A 7,142-nucleotide genomic window follows, 5' to 3' on the forward strand; every position below is an offset into this window, starting at 1 on the left:
CAGCGCTGGGGGGGTTATATTACTGTATACAGCGCTGGGGGTTATATTACTGTATACAGTGCTGGGGGTTATTACTGTATACAGCGCTGGGGGTTATATTACTGTATACAGCGCTGGGGGTTATATTACTGTATACAGCGCTGGGGGGTTATATTACTGTATACAGCGCTGGGGGTTATATTAATGTATACAGCGCTGGGGGTTATATTACTGTATACAGTGCGGGGGTTATATTACTGTATACAGCGCTGGGGGTTATATTACTGTATACAGCACTGGGGGGGTTATATTACTGTATACAGCGCTGGGGGGTTATATTACTGTATACAGCGCTGGGGGGTTATATTACTGTATACAGCGCTGGGGGTTATATTACTGTATACAGCGCTGGGGGGGGTTATTACTGTATACAGCGCTGGGGGTTATATTACTGTATACAGCGCTGGGGGTTATATTACTGTATACAGTGCTGGGGGGGTTATATTACTGTATACAGCGCTGGGGGTTATATTACTGTATACAGCGCTGGGGGTTATATTATTGTATACAGCACTGGGGGGTTATATTACTGTATACAGCGCTGGGGGTTATATTACTGTATACAGCGCTGGGGGGTTATATTACTGTATACAGCCCTGGGGGGTTATATTACTGTATACAGCGCTGGGGGGGGGTTATATTACTGTATACAGCGCTGGGGGGTTATATTACTGTATACAGCCCTGGGGGGTTATATTACTGTATACAGCGCTGGGGGGGGGGTTATATTACTGTATACAGCGCTGGGGGGTTATATTACTGTATACAGCGCTGGGGGGTTATATTACTGTATACAGCTCTGGGGGGGGGTTATATTACTGTATACAGCGCTGGGGGGGTTATATTACTGTATACAGCGCTGGGGGGTTATATTACTGTATACAGCACTGGGGGTTATATTACTGTATACAGCGCTGGGGGGGTTATATTACTGTATACAGTGCTGGGGGTTATATTACTGTATACAGCGCTGGGGGGTTATATTACTGTATACAGTGCTGGGGGTTATATTACTGTATACAGCGCTGGGGGGTTATATTACTGTATACAGCGCTGGGGGGTTATATTACTGTATACAGTGCTGGGGGTTATATTACTGTATACAGCGCTGGGGGGTTATATTACTGTATACAGCGCTGGGGGGTTATATTACTGTATACAGCGCTGGGGGTTATATTAATGTATACAGCGCTGGGGGTTATATTACTGTATACAGTGCGGGGGTTATATTACTGTATACAGCGCTGGGGGTTATATTACTGTATACAGCACTGGGGGGTTATATTACTGTATACAGCGCTGGGGGGTTATATTACTGTATACAGCGCTGGGGGGTTATATTACTGTATACAGCGCTGGGGGGTTATATTACTGTATACAGCGCTGGGGGGGGTTATTACTGTATACAGCGCTGGGGGGGGGTTATTACTGTATACAGCGCTGGGGGTTATATTACTGTATACAGCGCTGGGGGTTATATTACTGTATACAGCGCTGGGGGGGTTATATTACTGTATACAGCGCTGGGGGTTATATTACTGTATACAGCACTGGGGGGTTATATTACTGTATACAGCGCTGGGGGTTATATTACTGTATACAGCGCTGGGGGGTTATATTACTGTATACAGCGCTGGGGGTTATATTACTGTATACAACGCTGGGGGTTATATTACTGTATACAGCGCTGGGGGGTTATATTACTGTATACAGCGCTGGGGGTTATATTACTGTATACAGCGCTGGGGGGTTATATTACTGTATACAGCGCTGGGGGTTATATTACTGTATACAGCGCTGGGGGTTATATTACTGTATACAGCGCTGGGGGTTATATTACTGTATACAGCGCTGGGGGTTATATTACTGTATACAGCGCTGGGGGTTATATTACTGTATACAGCGCTGGGGGGTTATATTACTGTATACAGCGCTGGGGGGTTATATTACTGTATACAGCGCTGGGGGATTATATTACTGTATACAGCTCTGGGGGGTTATATTACTGTATACAGCGCTGGGGGTTATATTACTGTATACAGCGCTGGGGGTTATATTACTGTATACAGCGCTGGGGGGTTATATTACTGTATACAGTGCTGGGGTTATATTACTGTATACAGCGCTGGGGTTATATTACTGTATACAGTGCTGGGGGGTTATATTACTGTATACAGTGCTGGGGGTTATATTACTGTATACAGCGCTGGGGGGTTATATTACTGTATACAGCGCTGGGGGGTTATATTACTGTATACAGCGCTGGGGGGTTATATTACTGTATACAGCGCTGGGGGTTATATTACTGTATACAGCACTGGGGGGTTATATTACTGTATACAGCGCTGGGGGGTTATATTACTGTATACAGCGCTGGGGGGTTATATTACTGTATTCACAGAGGAAAATGAAATACCAGGTAATATACAGCAGGATGAGATAAATGCCCCAGTACATGTCGCCTGTCTAACCCAGGAAGAAGTACAGTGCCGCCTAAAAAAAATCAAAATAGACAAATCACCAGGTCCAGATGGCATTCACCCCCGCGTTCTAAGGGAGTTAAGTAATGTAATAGACAGACCCCTATTTCTAATATTCAAGGACTCTATAGTGACCGGGTCTGTTCCCCAGGACTGGCGCATTGCAAATGTTGTGCCAATATTCAAAAAGGGGACAAAAAGTGACCCGGGGAATTATAGGCCTGTTAGTTTAACTTCTGTTGTATGTAAACTGTTTGAGGGTTTCCTAAGAGATGCTATTTTGGAGTATCTCAATGAAAATAAATGTATGACTCCATATCAGCATGGGTTTACAAGGGATCGGTCCTGTCAAACTAACCTGATCAGCTTTTATGAGGAGGTGAGTTCTAGACTGGATCGGGGAGAATCGCTGGATGTCGTATATCTTGATTTTTCCAAAGCATTTGATACGGTGCCACATAAAAGGCTGGTACATAAAATGAGAATGCTTGGGCTGGGGGAGAATGTGTGTATGGGGGTAAGTAACTGGCTCAGTGATAGGAAACAGAGGGTGGTTATTAATGGTACATACTCTGAGTGGGTGACTGTTACTAGTGGGGTACCACAGGGGTCAGTTTTGGGTCCTATTCTTTTTAATATATTTATTAATGACCTTGTAGAGGGATTGTATAGTAAAGTATCAATCTTTGCAGACGATACTAAGCTCTGTAGCGTGGTTAACACAATAGAGGACACTGCACGATTACAAATGGATCTGCATAGGTTGGAGGCTTGGGCTGGGATGTGGCAGATGAGGTTCAACACAGATAAATGTAAGGTTATGCACATGGGGAAGAAAAATCCAGGCTGGGAATATGTATTAAATGGGAAAACACTGGGGACGACTGACATGGAAAAGGACTTAGGAGTCTTGGTTAACAGTAAATTTACCTGTAGCGACCAGTGTCGGGCAGCTGCTGCTAAGGCAAATAAAATCATGGGGTGCATCAAAAGGGGCATGGATGCCCACGACAAGGAAATAATTCTACCATTGTACAAGTCACTAGTCAGACCACACATGGAATACTGTGTACAGTACTGGGCACCAGTGTACAAGAAAGATATAGTGGAGCTGGAGAGGGTTCAAAGACGGGCAACCAGAGTAATAAGGGGAATGGAAGGACTGCAGTACCCAGAAAGATTATCAGAATTAGGGTTATTTAGTTTGGAAAAAAGACGGCTTAGGGGGGACTTAATAACTATGTATAAATATATAAGGGGGCAGTACAGAGATCACTCCCAGGACCTATTTATACCCAGGACTGTATCTATAACAAGGGGACATCCTCTACGGCTGGAGGAAAGAAGGTTTCTACACCAGCACAGACGGGGGTTCTTTACAGTAAGAGCGGTGAGACTATGGAACTCTCTGCCAGAGGAAGTGGTAATGGTAAACTCAATAAAAGAGTTTAAAAGGAGCCTGGACGTGTTTCTTGAAAGCAATAATATTACAAGTTATGGATAGTAGATTAATAGGGACAGAACGTTGATCCAGGGATTTATTCTGATTGCCATATTTGGAGTCGGGAAGGAATTTTCCCCCTGGTATGGGGCAATTGGCATCTGCTTCATAAGGGTTTTTTGCCTTCCTCTGGATCAACACGGTAGGGACACAATATGTATATAGGTTGAACTTGATGGACTTTGGTCTTTTTTCAACCTTATGAACTATGTTACTATGTTACTATGTTACAGCGCTGGGGGTTATATTACTGTATACAGTGCTGGGGGGTTATATTACTGTATACAGCGCTGGGGGGTTATATTACTGTATACAGCGCTGGTGGGGGTTATATTACTGTATACAGCGCTGGTGGGGGGTTATATTACTGTATACAGCTCTGGGGTTATATTACTGTATACAGCGCTGGTGGGGGGTTATATTACTGTATACAGCGCTGGGGGGGTTATATTACTGTATACAGCGCTGGGGGTTATATTACTGTATACAGCGCTGGTGGGGGGTTATATTACTGTATACCTCGCTGTGGGGGGATATATTACTGTATACAGCGCCGGGGGTTATATTACTGTATACAGCTCTGTGGGGGTTATATTACTGTATACAGCGCTGGTGGGTTATATTACTGTATACAGCTCTGTGGGGGTTATATTACTGTATACAGCGCTGGGGGTTATATTACTGTATACAGCGCTGGGGTGTTATATTACTGTATACAGCGCTGGGGGTTATATTACTGTATACAGCGCTGGGGGGGTTATATTACTGTATACAGCGCTGGGGGGTTATATTACTGTATACAGCGCTGGGGGTTATATTACTGTATACAGTGCTGGGGGTTATATTACTGTATACAGCGCTGGGGGGTTATATTACTGTATACAGCGCTGGGGGGGTTATATTACTGTATACAGTGCTGGGGGGTTATATTACTGTATACAGCTCTGTGGGGGTTATATTACTGTATACAGCGCTGGGGGGTTATATTACTGTATACAGCGCTGGGGGGGTTATATTACTGTATACAGTGCTGGGGGTTATATTACTGTATACAGCGCTGGGGGGGTTATATTACTGTATACAGCGCTGGGGGGTTATATTACTGTATACAGTGCTGGGGGGGGTTATATTACTGTATACAGCGCTGGGGGTTATATTACTGTATACAGCGCTGGGGGGGTTATATTACTGTATACAGCGCTGGGGGGGTTATATTACTGTATACAGCGCTGGGGGGGTTATATTACTGTATACAGCACTGGGGGGGGTTATATTACTGTATACAGCGCTGGGGGGGTTATATTACTGTATACAGCGCTGGGGGGTTATATTACTGTATACAGCGCTGGGGGTTATATTACTGTATACAGCGCTGGGGGGTTATATTACTGTATACAGCGCTGGGGGTTATATTACTGTATACAGCGCTGGGGGGGTTATATTACTGTATACAGCGCTGGGGGGGGTTATATTACTGTATAAACCCCCGTTTTAAACAGCTTCAGGCCCGGTTTTATTGCCGCCAGCTCATCGCAGCTTTCCCTCACACACCGGAGCTGTCCAACGAGCAAGGACAGGATATACGCGGAGGAAGGTAGTTAAGTAGAACAGCCTACCAGTAGAAGTAGGTTCTTGTGTTTGACAGCAGCCGAGCGGTACTTATAACCAGGCCCGGTGGGCCGGGCCGCAGCAGGGCCGGATTGACTTAGGGGCTGATGGAGCTCCAGGCCCCTACCTCAAAATAAGCCCAGTCAGGACCGGACTGACTGGGCCTATGCGGCCTCATTAGCGCAGGGCATAAGGGGCACCCGCCCCATAAGCCCGCCACAACTGCGACCGGGTCCGCCACCCTAAGGGGCCGGGAAGCACCCACCAGGGCCGGCCTCATAGGTGTGCGGCCGCACAGGGTTTAAATTAAAACATTGGGGTTTTTGTTGTTTGTTTTTTTTTTTAACTTTATTTAACATCCTCCATGTTAAATAAAGTTTTTGTTAACTTTAACATGGAGGATGTTAAATAAAGTTAAAAAACAAAAAACAAAAACCCCAATGTTTTCATTTAAGCTCTGTGCGGCCGCACACCCGTAAGGCCGGCCCTGGTGGGGGCTTCCCGGCCCCTTAGAGTGGCGGACCCGGTCGCAGTTGCTGCTTGCTCCGGCAACAAAGTAAGTAGGGTGAGGGAGGGGGGTGCAGGGAGAAGGGGCAGAGGGGGGTTAGATAGTGAGAAATGGGGAGAGGGGATAGTGAGAGGGGGTACATATTGAGAAGTGGGGAAGGGGGGTACATAGTGAGAAGGGGCAGATAAGATGGGGAGAGGGGGTAGTGTGAATGCGTATGAGAATGAATGAATAAATGTGTGGGTGAATTGTGTGAATGATTTGTGAGACTGCATTAATGAATGTGTGAATGATTTGTGTGAATGAGTGAGTGAATGCAGAGATGGTACATGAAGGGTGGGCTTTAACAATAAATAAATAGGGGCTGCTCTGGCTTAAATGCCCGGGCCTATTTTTTGTCCCAGTCCGGGCCTGCTTACAACTGTCCTCACACAACATTCTGTACAGTCACCTGTACTCAAGCAGGGATTCCAGCTGTGATAAAGCAGGGAGTAGAGTACCAACAGGGAAAGCTTAGATATCAGGAGACTGTGACCCCGAGAACCTGCCCCTTCTCCCCAAGACTGGGGTAAAAACCCTCGCCACCATCTGCCCCCTCAGCCCAGAGACAAATGCCTTGAGAATCTGCCCATCCCCCGACGCAAAAACCCTGGGAATTTGCTCACCCCCCCCCCAAGACTGGGGTAAAAACCCTGGGAATCTGCCCCATTATCCCAAGACTGGGGTAAAAGCCCCGGGAATCTGCCCATCCCCCGAGGCCGGGGTAAAAGCCCCGGCTGTGGCCCCCCGTTTGCCGCAGGGCCGCGCATTGAGTGACTCCAGACGTATTATAAATGTTTTATTAAAAAACGATTCAGAGTACAGGAGAAATCTATCATTTATTCATCGGATAAAACCCTTAAACACAATGTTCATGCAAACACCCAGAATGCAGCAGCGCCCGGCGGCAGCGCCCCGCCTCGACTACCCCTCACAGGACCACGCCCCGGAGCGCAAGCTCCTGCGC

Source organism: Spea bombifrons, chromosome 2 (assembly GCF_027358695.1).
Source record: "Spea bombifrons isolate aSpeBom1 chromosome 2, aSpeBom1.2.pri, whole genome shotgun sequence".
NCBI lineage: Eukaryota > Metazoa > Chordata > Amphibia > Anura > Pelobatidae > Spea > Spea bombifrons.